Here is a 10,166-nt window from a genome sequence, read left to right as displayed (position 1 = left end):
AAAGACGCATCTTTGTCATGCGTTTGTTTAACCCCCAATATTGTCATGGTCTTTGCTTAGGTGATGATAATGTCTGGATATGGATATCGTTTACCAACTGTCCTATACCATGGAAACATGAAATTGATTTTTGGCTTTCATGTTGTTTACGCTGAAGACTTTGTCTTTGGCTAGTGTAATATGTTGGACTACCTAGTGTGTACTAGACTGGTTATTATATGCTAGTGGTTGTTGTTCACTTCTGTAATTGGGCTAGTTGCCATATGGCCATATATATGTATTTTGAGCATTTCCTTACTAGCTCAACCGGGTTTGATTATTTGCCGCTTAACTCCGCTGTCCACATGCAAAGTATATTTATATTTGTTAAGATGATACTTGATACAAACCTTTAACAACACTATACCTTAAATTCTGTTAATACTTATAAGATATATAGATATACCAATGTTATACCATTACTCTCACTAACAAATGATAAAAAGCGGAGATAAAAAATGCAGTGATATATTTTGTTTTGTAATGAAATCTAGCACAGACAAATAAGTATTGTAAACTTGTAAACTTACATTGAGGGTCCCCGACCTCACTTTTCTGGCTGAGAGACTGATTGCTAAAGCCAAAGATGAGCATAATATGGCTATGCTCGAAATCAGATCAATTATTTGTAAGACCAGATGGAAGACCTCATAGGACTTAGGATCTTGACAAATGTTCCCAAACTTGGTGTAAGGAAATGGGAATTTAATTGCATAGCCAATGTAGTTTGTCGATGATATCCCAGCAAAAGAATAGTAACAATAGGGACCAATAAGGATGGATGCAATGGCCACCATTAACTGAATTGGTGTCCCAATGATACTTAGTAGACTCAAGGTAAATGTAGCTTCCCACTGCAAAGTAAAAAGAAAAATACAGATGTTTTACCTATGTAGTTCAGAATTTTTTTTACGTTATTAGTTTTATTTGGTAAATAACGTTTTTATTGACACATATGGGGTACAACACAAGGCAGTACAATAATGAGCACTCGGACAATGAGATACATAAATGTCAAAACTGAGAATGACCCACGTAAACATGCATCGGACAATGCTGAGTAAGTCACGCTGATACCCACGCAGGGGCTGCTGAAGAGGTCTAACAATTTGACAGTCGTGAGGCGGTTCGCGTAACAACCAAAGAGAGGAAATAAAACAGTGGAAGACAGGTGAGTGTAAATGTCTCCTGTATCACAGAACATAACCTATGTTGCATGGTCAAGTAATCACACATCGTAACTCAGAACATGCATAAGCAAGAGGGGAACAAGAAGGGGAAGACAAATGAAAACATTCAAATCAGACAGGACAGTACAATGGAGACACACGAGGGATTACGATGGTTCAGGCCACCGAAACACATCATCCCCAATGGCAACCGTCACCCGCCCGGACCACAATAAAATAATTAAAATAAATAAATAAATATATATATATATAAAAAGAAAGAAAAAAAAAATAAGGGGGGGGAGGGGGGGGGGCGGGGGAAGGAGAGGAGAATAATAAAGAAGGAAGGGGGAAGAGAGTGGGGGACAAGGATATGAAGAGGGGAGAGACCTGAGAGTAAGGACGGGAGCCGCCCAACCGCATCACCTCAAGAGCTCAGCTAGAACTGGGGATGACAGGAACGATAACCAGCTTGCCCAGACCTTAGTAAATGCTGCCATCCTGTCAGAGGACAGGTGGACTAATTCCTCCATCTCTCTAATCTCCTCAACCTGAGTAACCCATTGACGAAGGGACGGGGCTTCAGTGCGTTTCCAGTATCGGGGGATCAGGGAACGGGCAGCATTAAGAAGGTGTCTAGAAACTGAACGTTTCATGGAAGTCAGAGATTCACCCGTGAGGGAGATGAGGCAAAGACCAGGGGCATATGGCACCTCACGACCTGACACCTCCTCCAAACCACGCAGCACGCCCTTCCAAAAGGGTCTGATCCTCTCGCAATCCCACCAAATATGCAAAAATGTACCAATCTCCTCCCCACACCTCCAGCACGACGGGTCACTCCCCGGGCTAATCTTAGCAATGTAGACTGGAGTCCTGTACCACATAGTGAGAATCTTATATGCCGTCTCCTGGTATTTTGAGGCTACAGAACCTTTGTGAGTTAAAACACAAACCTTCTCCCACTGGTTATCAGTGAGGACTTCCCCTAGGGCTTCCTCCCAAGCACCCATAAATGAGGGGGGGGCAGTAGGGGTACCCATGTTCAAAAGCTGGTATATGATTGAGACCCCACCCCGAGGCATCTTATCCAATTGAAGGATCCGCTCAAAAGCCGTGAGGTCCCTTGTGAGGTTATGTTTACCTGGAAGTGTGTGGATGTAGTGCGTGATTTGTGAAAAGCGAAAACTTTGGAGTATACCAGGGCCAGGAGGAGGGAAGACCCTCCCAGCAGACAGAGGAGCACCATTGTCCCAGAAGTCAGAGATGCAGGCCTTAGGGTTCAAGCCCATCGAGGAAAGATACCCGTCTTCCAATCCCGGAGCAAATTCTAAATTGCCTGCGACTGGTGTCAGTGGAGAGGCGAAGGAGGAAAGGATTCCTCCAACCCCACGGGATTTCCAGACAGTCAGAGTGGCACGGACAAACGGGTTAGTACAGAGTGGGGTCAACAGGGCTCCCGGGCGAAGCCACATGCAGGAGGAGAGGGAGAAGTGTGCGGTAGCTTGCTCCAGAATGATCCATAATTTCGGTGGCGGTTGGAATTTCTACTCGAGAAGGCGCTGTAAGTGGGAGGCACGGTAATAAGCGAGAAAATCGGGCAATGCCAGGCCACCCATGTTTTTGGAACGAGTAAGAACGGCGTATCGCAATCTAGGACTGCGACCCCTCCAAACGTAACGGAGCGTAAGGGAACGGAGTTCCCTAAAGAAAGACCTTGGAATAGAAATGGGAAGGGTCTGGAAAAGGTACAGAACCCTCGGGAGCACGTTCATTTTGATGACATTGGTTCTGCCATGCCACGACACATGAGGCAGTGACCAGCGATGTAGATCCCTCTTTAGCTGCGCCAGTAATCTGGGGAAGTTCTCATCATATATCGTCGTGAGGTCCCTTGGCACCCAAACCCCCAAATACTTAATGCTGCGCAGACACCATCGGTAGGGAAACGAACTCTGGAGTGACCGCTGAACATCGGGGGGCAGAGAAACATCCAGGACCTCGGATTTATCCGTGTTTATTCTAAAATTGGAGAGGGAGCCATAGGCTCGCAACTCTTCATGAATGACCGGGAGAGATATGAGAGGTTGCGACACAGCGAATAAAAGATCGTCCGCGTACGCGGAGACTTTCAGCGAAAGACCCATACAGTGGAGTTATTAGTTTTATATCTTTCCATCACACAGACTTTTATTTAAGCTATGTTGGTGCTTTTTTAGCCACTAGGTGGAGACCATGGGTAAAGGAATTCTACAGTTTGCTGTCATAAGATTATATTTTCAAATTCTTGTTAATTTATGTAAATAAATGTATACATTCTATATTTAGTTACAAACATATTATATTCTGCAAAGTAGGTGGAAGATCATAGAACAAATGACACTAGTACTAATGAAAATTCAGATAGAATGGTAAAGGAAAAAATAAACTTGACATTAGACATTAATTATAAGCCTTAGCATTGTTCTAGTTTATGTTATTCTATTAAGATGCTCACTTGCTCAAGTAAGATATTGCACAAGCTTACCAATGATCTTTGTGTCCATTCTCGATAAGCCAAAAGGGTAAGAATTCCAACTGAAAAGGTCTATAAAATATGTGTGCATTAGAATGGTTTAATAGATTGTATTTCAGATATAATTATAATACCTGCTGTAATATAAATACCAATACATTTCCTAGCAATATCCTGTCTGGGTTGTTGTAACTCCCTAGAGACCCCTCTTTTGCTACTCAAATGTAAACCTATCAATGATGCAAAGGATAGCATTGTCCAAAATGTCTTGGTATGCTGATGGGAATATACCAAGACAATATGGACAATGTTATGCTTCCAACTAAATGAACTGAATCAGAGATTGTGAGCCAGGCCTTCTTCTCTAACATGCTCTACTGGATGAATGGGCAAGCCTTCCCAAAAGAGTGAAAACTGTTACAGCTGCAAAGGGGGTCCAACTTCATATTAATGTCTATATTTATTTTATAAAACTCTCTGTTGGTGTAATGGTCAGGGGTCCCACTACTTTTGTCCATATAGTGTACTTAAACACACCCTTTGCTATGCCCATGATTGCCTCTCTACGTAACTGTTTTTATTTCTTCCCTGTGCAGTACCTGTTCTCTTCAACTCTGCCACACTTAAAACACTCACTAAAACCTCACTGATACAGAGAACCATAATACCTATCTTTTTAATAACAACAATCTATGTTCAAAAATAAGCTATTTCTCCTACCTTTAAAATCCCTGTTTTTTCTTTCCATACCCAACTGCTGCTCTCTTCCATAGTATACTTACGCATTTGCCCTCTCATAACCCTGTGTGTCTGGCTGTGGCCTCTAATCATTAAGAGTATACAATGATGGTAGGAGGTTTTCTTACCCCTCTATCTCCTACCAGGCATACCCCTTTGTCCCCCTCTCCCCCAGTATTCCTACCACTCTGTCTCTTACTCCGTCTAGGGACCATCTCCTTCCCCACCTAGACACCCATACCCCCCCTCCCCAGTGTCCATACTCCTCTACATCCCTAAGCCACTTTCCTGCTTCTTCCTCCCGTCAGTGTTCCTCCCCACTTCAGTTTCCAAACCCCTCTGCCTCCACCCCCCCCCTCAGGGTCTATAATAATCTGCCTCCCTCCTTCTTATCTGTTCCCATACCCCTCTGTCTGGTTTTACATTAAGTAGCATTGTTCCATATGCTTGAAAGAAATCCAAAGTTATTATGCAACTTAATGTAAAACCAACAGAGAGCAGCATTCTGTCCGAACATATATTAGCCATATGTGGCAGTGTGCTCATTTGCATTTATTCAAATAAAATACATTCCCATGATGCTTTCGTCTAACAGTTTCATACAAAAACCCCCCAAAATAAATAGAAAAAAAGAGTTTGCAAGTTCGACAGAATTAATGTCCGCGAGTGCGGACATTTAACTCTTGCAGCGGGGAGACCAGCGGATCATGGGGATATATTTTATTTAAATAATTAATAGATGAAAATGAACACACTGCCACATATGGCTAATATATCTTCGGACAGAGGGCTGCATTGTGTCCGAAGTTATAGTAAGTTATTTATGCTAAGTTAAATGTCCGTACCGGCGACTTTGTTGGTCGCTGGCACTGACATTTAACTGACACAGCGGGGAGACCACTGGTGTCCCTGCTGTGTCAGTTAAATGTCCATACCAGCGACTTTGTTGGTCGCTGGCACGGACTTTTAACTGTTGCAGCAGGGTCCCAGGTTGCTTTATTTTTTTTTCTGCCTAGCAACTAGTGGTAAGGGGCCGTGCGAGTGAGCCTATTGGTCGCTTGCACAGCCCTTTACCCTACGGATTTCTGCTCCCGTTATCTAACGCAGCATCGCAGGGGTTAACGGGAGCGGAAATCAGGAGTTAAAAAGGCCGTGCGAGTGAGCCCTATTGGTCACCTGCAGGGTCTTCCTCTGGCATCAACCAATTGGTTGATGCCAGAGGAAGACCCTGCAGGTGACCAATAGGCTCACTCACACTGCCCTGTAACCCCTGACGATGAACCTGCGGATTTCCACTTCAGTCAACTCCCGCGATGCTGTGAAGATAAGGTAAGTTAGATGGGGAAGGGACCGGGAAGAATAGTAGACGAAGGTGAAGATTCTTCGTGTGTGAGTCTTCGTCTTCACCTACGTTTTACCTGCACTGTCTTCTCTTCTTCATGTCTTCGGAACGAAAACGCACTCTTCGTGTTCGTTTTCATGTTCGCCCGAAGACGAATGCACAAGTCTACTAAATAGCAACAAATGAGCTGTAGCCTAGAGCCCTGCGCGGGACTGCTTTTTTAATCCCGCTCCCGCCCGTTCCCGCAATGTGGGTGTTCCGCTCCCGCCACATTTGTGGCCAATCCCGCCCGCTCCCGCCACATTTGTGGCCAATCACGCCCGCCTCCTTACCTGATTTCCCGTGCAGTCCCGCAAGTTGTTCCCTCACAGCGTCTCTTCTCTTGCTCTGCCCAGGAACAAGGTGGAGTCACAGGAAGTGGCGTCACATCACGTGACTCCGCCTTTTTCCTGGGCGGAGCAAGATAGGAGACACTGTTATGGAGCAGCGAGAAGACAGCCTTGCGGGACTGCGCGGGATTACCGGGACCCGCAGGTACAGTGCCTGACCGCCCGCTCCCGCCCGCAGCCCCAGCAAGACCGCCCGTGCCCGCAAGTTTTTTCTCTACTGCAGTCCTCTACTGTAGCCTTCAATAACCAGGTGACTATTCTCATCCTCTGTTTATGGTACAGGCATAACGAAGAAAGATATATCTTTTAACGGACCAACATTGATTGATTATAATATGGAATCATACAAGCTTTCAACGCATCCATTACACACACATATATATATATATATATATATATATATATATATATATATATTCCCTAATAATTATCATTATTACCTTTAATTTATAAAGTGCATACAAATCACGCAGTGCTGTACAATTTAAAAGGGGCATATAACAAAAGTACCTAGACACATCATGTCTAAATTAAATTGTGTACCTAAAACACATTTGTCTTCTAACTCTATCTATAGACGCCCCGATTACTAATTACAACCTTAATGTAAAGTGAAATATGTGCTATCATTTTACAAATATGTTTGGCATTGTAAAGTATAAGACAATGCATACAACATTATCGTTATCAATCCAGTTAAAATGCTATTTAACCCCTTAATGACAAAGCGCGTACATGTATGGGCTCAAAATGCATCGTTTTCAATGGGTTTAGGGACAGCCCATTGTCCTTAAGGGGTTAATAAAGTGTATGTAAGAGTTTTTAGTTGTTTACAAAACAAAAGTGAAAAATAAATTAAAATCAGTTGTATTGATTTGCTTGAATATTTTCTATATTAGCTGAAAATAATGTTACAATAAACGTAGAAGATATCAGTTAAAATCCATACATACAATGTGTTTTGGCTTCTAGAGGTAGTTTAATTTGTTTTTTTTTTTAAATAAAAAAGGAAACTTCTCAAACACTAGTGATTTTTGTATGTTTGAGCTGTAATTAAATAAATTCAGTCTTCAGTCTACTAATCTATGTACAGATAAAGTTAAAATAATTATTAATTTACTTACCAAAACCCCATTCCAGATCGGACAAGCTATTCGTACATTCCATCCAATGAACAGTGGTTTATAGTTAAAAGCCGGAAAAAATGCTACAATTCCAGAAACCATACTTATTATGCCAAAAGCAATTAGAATTCCGCCAGTACACTGATAGAGGCTCATTATTTTCCATAAAGATCCTTTTCACATTCAGATAGACTTGTAACAAATGGTGTTTTCCAAATACTTTCTGTAAACCTATGTTTCTTAGAAACTGTAGTCAACACACAAATCTATTGTTTACATGTGCTAACCTAAGATGCTGTTTGCTTTTAATTATTTCCGGCTATACATCAATTTGGCCAACAGATAATGACGTCTGTGTACCCAGGGCATAGCAAAACAATTTCAGTGGAATCACATTGACACATTTTTGTGTTAGACACCTGTAAATACCCCAAGAAAGTATGTGCCTTTTAACATATTAGCTCACAATTTTTTTGTAAGGAATGCATTCACACTAAGAAAAAAAAAGAGTCCAAGACAAGGCATTCCCAAATAAAAAGGATTGGCTTAAAGTGAACCTGTCACCCGAGATTGTGTGGAGTTTGTTAAACTGACACATTGATTTATACATTGTGCTTGTGGAATTGTTAGCATATGTAGACACGTGTGAAGGCATTCATCTACTCTCTCACCTAACACTGTGATATGCTTTGTTTGGCACAGCATACTAGGTGTTCATATCCCTGTGTTCTGTTCATAATGTTATAGGGTACAAGCTGTAAACTTATAATATGTACGTTGTCTTTGTACAACATATCCTGAACTCGACTCTTTCAATGGTCTCACCCTCACACGGTGAGTAATAATACATTTATTGTGGTCGCTGCCCTAGCCCTGACCCAGAGCAGAGCCCCCAGCTACCTCACAGACCTTATGGTCCATAAGGACATGATTTGGCTAGTTTGGTGTGGAAAAATTCGAGTGGCCCACACAGAGCCACCACCTTAACCCCACTGAACACTTTTGAGATAATTTGGAATGCCAATTGCGAGCCAAATCTTCTTTTAGTGCCTGACCTCGCAAATGGCTCTTTTGGCTGAATGGGCAAAAGTTCACACAGAAACTTTTTTAAATCTTGTGGAAAGCCTTCCCATGTAAAAATGAAGGACACTCAAGCATTTAGCAAGCAAACTCATCAGACACCGCCTGACATGATCATCCTGTGTGACCCTTCTAACTAACTTCCGAGTGGAAAATACCCTTGTTATTGAGGAAGTAATTCCAGTCGTATGGTTGCCTAGGACCAGGCGTAACCCCAGGCACAAATGCTCTACAGAGGCCTGATCCACTTATAAAACTCCTTTTATTTAGGGGGCCTCTTGAGGTGTTCATTATTGTTTTTAGTGCAATGTTCTTTCGATCAAAGAGGGATGTGTGGCTATTAGGGAGGGAATAAAGCTTAGTTTGTTTAATTGGCAAGAGAGACAGGACATTGTATGTCAAAGATGTTTCATATTGTTTGACAATGCTCCATATGCCATTTCTTCCAGGCCCCTTGGGTGAGGAAGATAACCTTATAAGTAAGTTGAGTTGAGTTTATACATCCTTATAGGATCCCTTAACCCTCATTGTTTTCTCTTTTTCTATGGAATTTTTTTAGACATTTGACAAAATGCTATTCTTGTCCCAATCCCCCACCTCACATCCTCATCGAGTGAAGATTTTCTCTCAAAATGTTAAGGGTCTACAAGCTCCACTAAAGAGACAAATGACAATGCACTGTTATTATTGACTCCATGCTGACATTGAGTTTCTTCAAGAGACACACTTTAAATGATCCCATTAGAGGCCATAAGGTGTTCCTCAGAGGACAAATTATCAGCATAGCTATGCATCACAATAGACTAGGTTGGGGTACATAGCTTGATCTACTTCTTAAAAAAGATGACCAAGCAAATTCGATATGTTGTTACCAAGGAGACTGCCAGCATCCACCACAGCTCTAGCTGTTAGAAAGGAAACACACATCACGGCCCAAAGACACCATAATGGCCCAATTCACACAGTACTAGGAAGCATTTTATGACTTGCAAAAAATGTCCCCTTCTCTGCAAATCCTCCTTCTGGTCAGTAAATTTCTGGAGTGCCACTTGCCCACTTTAACAAAGTATTTCATTAATTGAATGGAGAAATAATTGAGAAAGGGGTAAATTTGTTGTTATAAACCCTTAAGAAATACAAGGCAAGTGGACATGACAGTTTCACTCCCATTTACTTTAAGAATTTTAGGGTCTTCTCATACCCTACCTTACTCATCTATATATTTTTTTCTAGCACTTTGGTTTATCTGCCCCTTGTTGTTAATGTTCCTAACTTTGTTTGAACAATCTTCTGCACAGTTAGATGTAAGGTGTGCTATTTCTCAACAATTTTACATTAAGAGTGGGACAGAGCAACGATGCACCCTTTGCTTTTCAAATGACCCTTATAGGAGGACATAATCTGTTTTAATTGATTTAGTTACTAGACCTACACAATATTAGGCAGGTGGTCATAATGTTATGGCTGATCAGTGTATCTCATTATAATAAAATGATATCCCACATAGATTCCCAACACATTTGAAACATTGTGCTTAGTGCAAGGTCATATCGTGCCTCTATCATTATTAATTGGAATTAAAAGACTCCATGACCCTTGCTTATAGAAGTGTTGCTGCTAGGAGTCCCCACCTTTGAAGGAGAATGGCTTGATATTATGTCAAATATTTTCAAGCTGTTTGTATTGTCCCTAAGAAGAATGTCTTTAATCTTCCAGCACACTGACATATGCACCCCACCAGGTAGGCACAAATGTTCCCTATTTCTTCAG

The 10,166-nt window shown here is 41.8% G+C and overlaps 1 pseudogene; it reads right to left on the bottom strand.

The window, feature by feature from the left end:
- Window positions 1-467: 467 nt before the first annotated feature.
- LOC149300406 (transmembrane protein 212 pseudogene) lies at window positions 468-7,478 on the bottom strand (annotated as a pseudogene).
- Window positions 7,479-10,166: the final 2,688 nt, after the last annotated feature.

The sequence above is a fragment of the Sceloporus occidentalis genome, unplaced genomic scaffold (genome assembly GCF_023333645.1).
Source record: "Sceloporus occidentalis isolate IW3139 unplaced genomic scaffold, rSceOcc1.0.p SCAF_25, whole genome shotgun sequence".
NCBI classification, from domain to species: domain Eukaryota; kingdom Metazoa; phylum Chordata; class Lepidosauria; order Squamata; family Phrynosomatidae; genus Sceloporus; species Sceloporus occidentalis.
The sequence above is the reverse complement of the archived record's forward strand: the minus strand, read 5'-3'. Positions and strand labels throughout refer to the sequence as shown.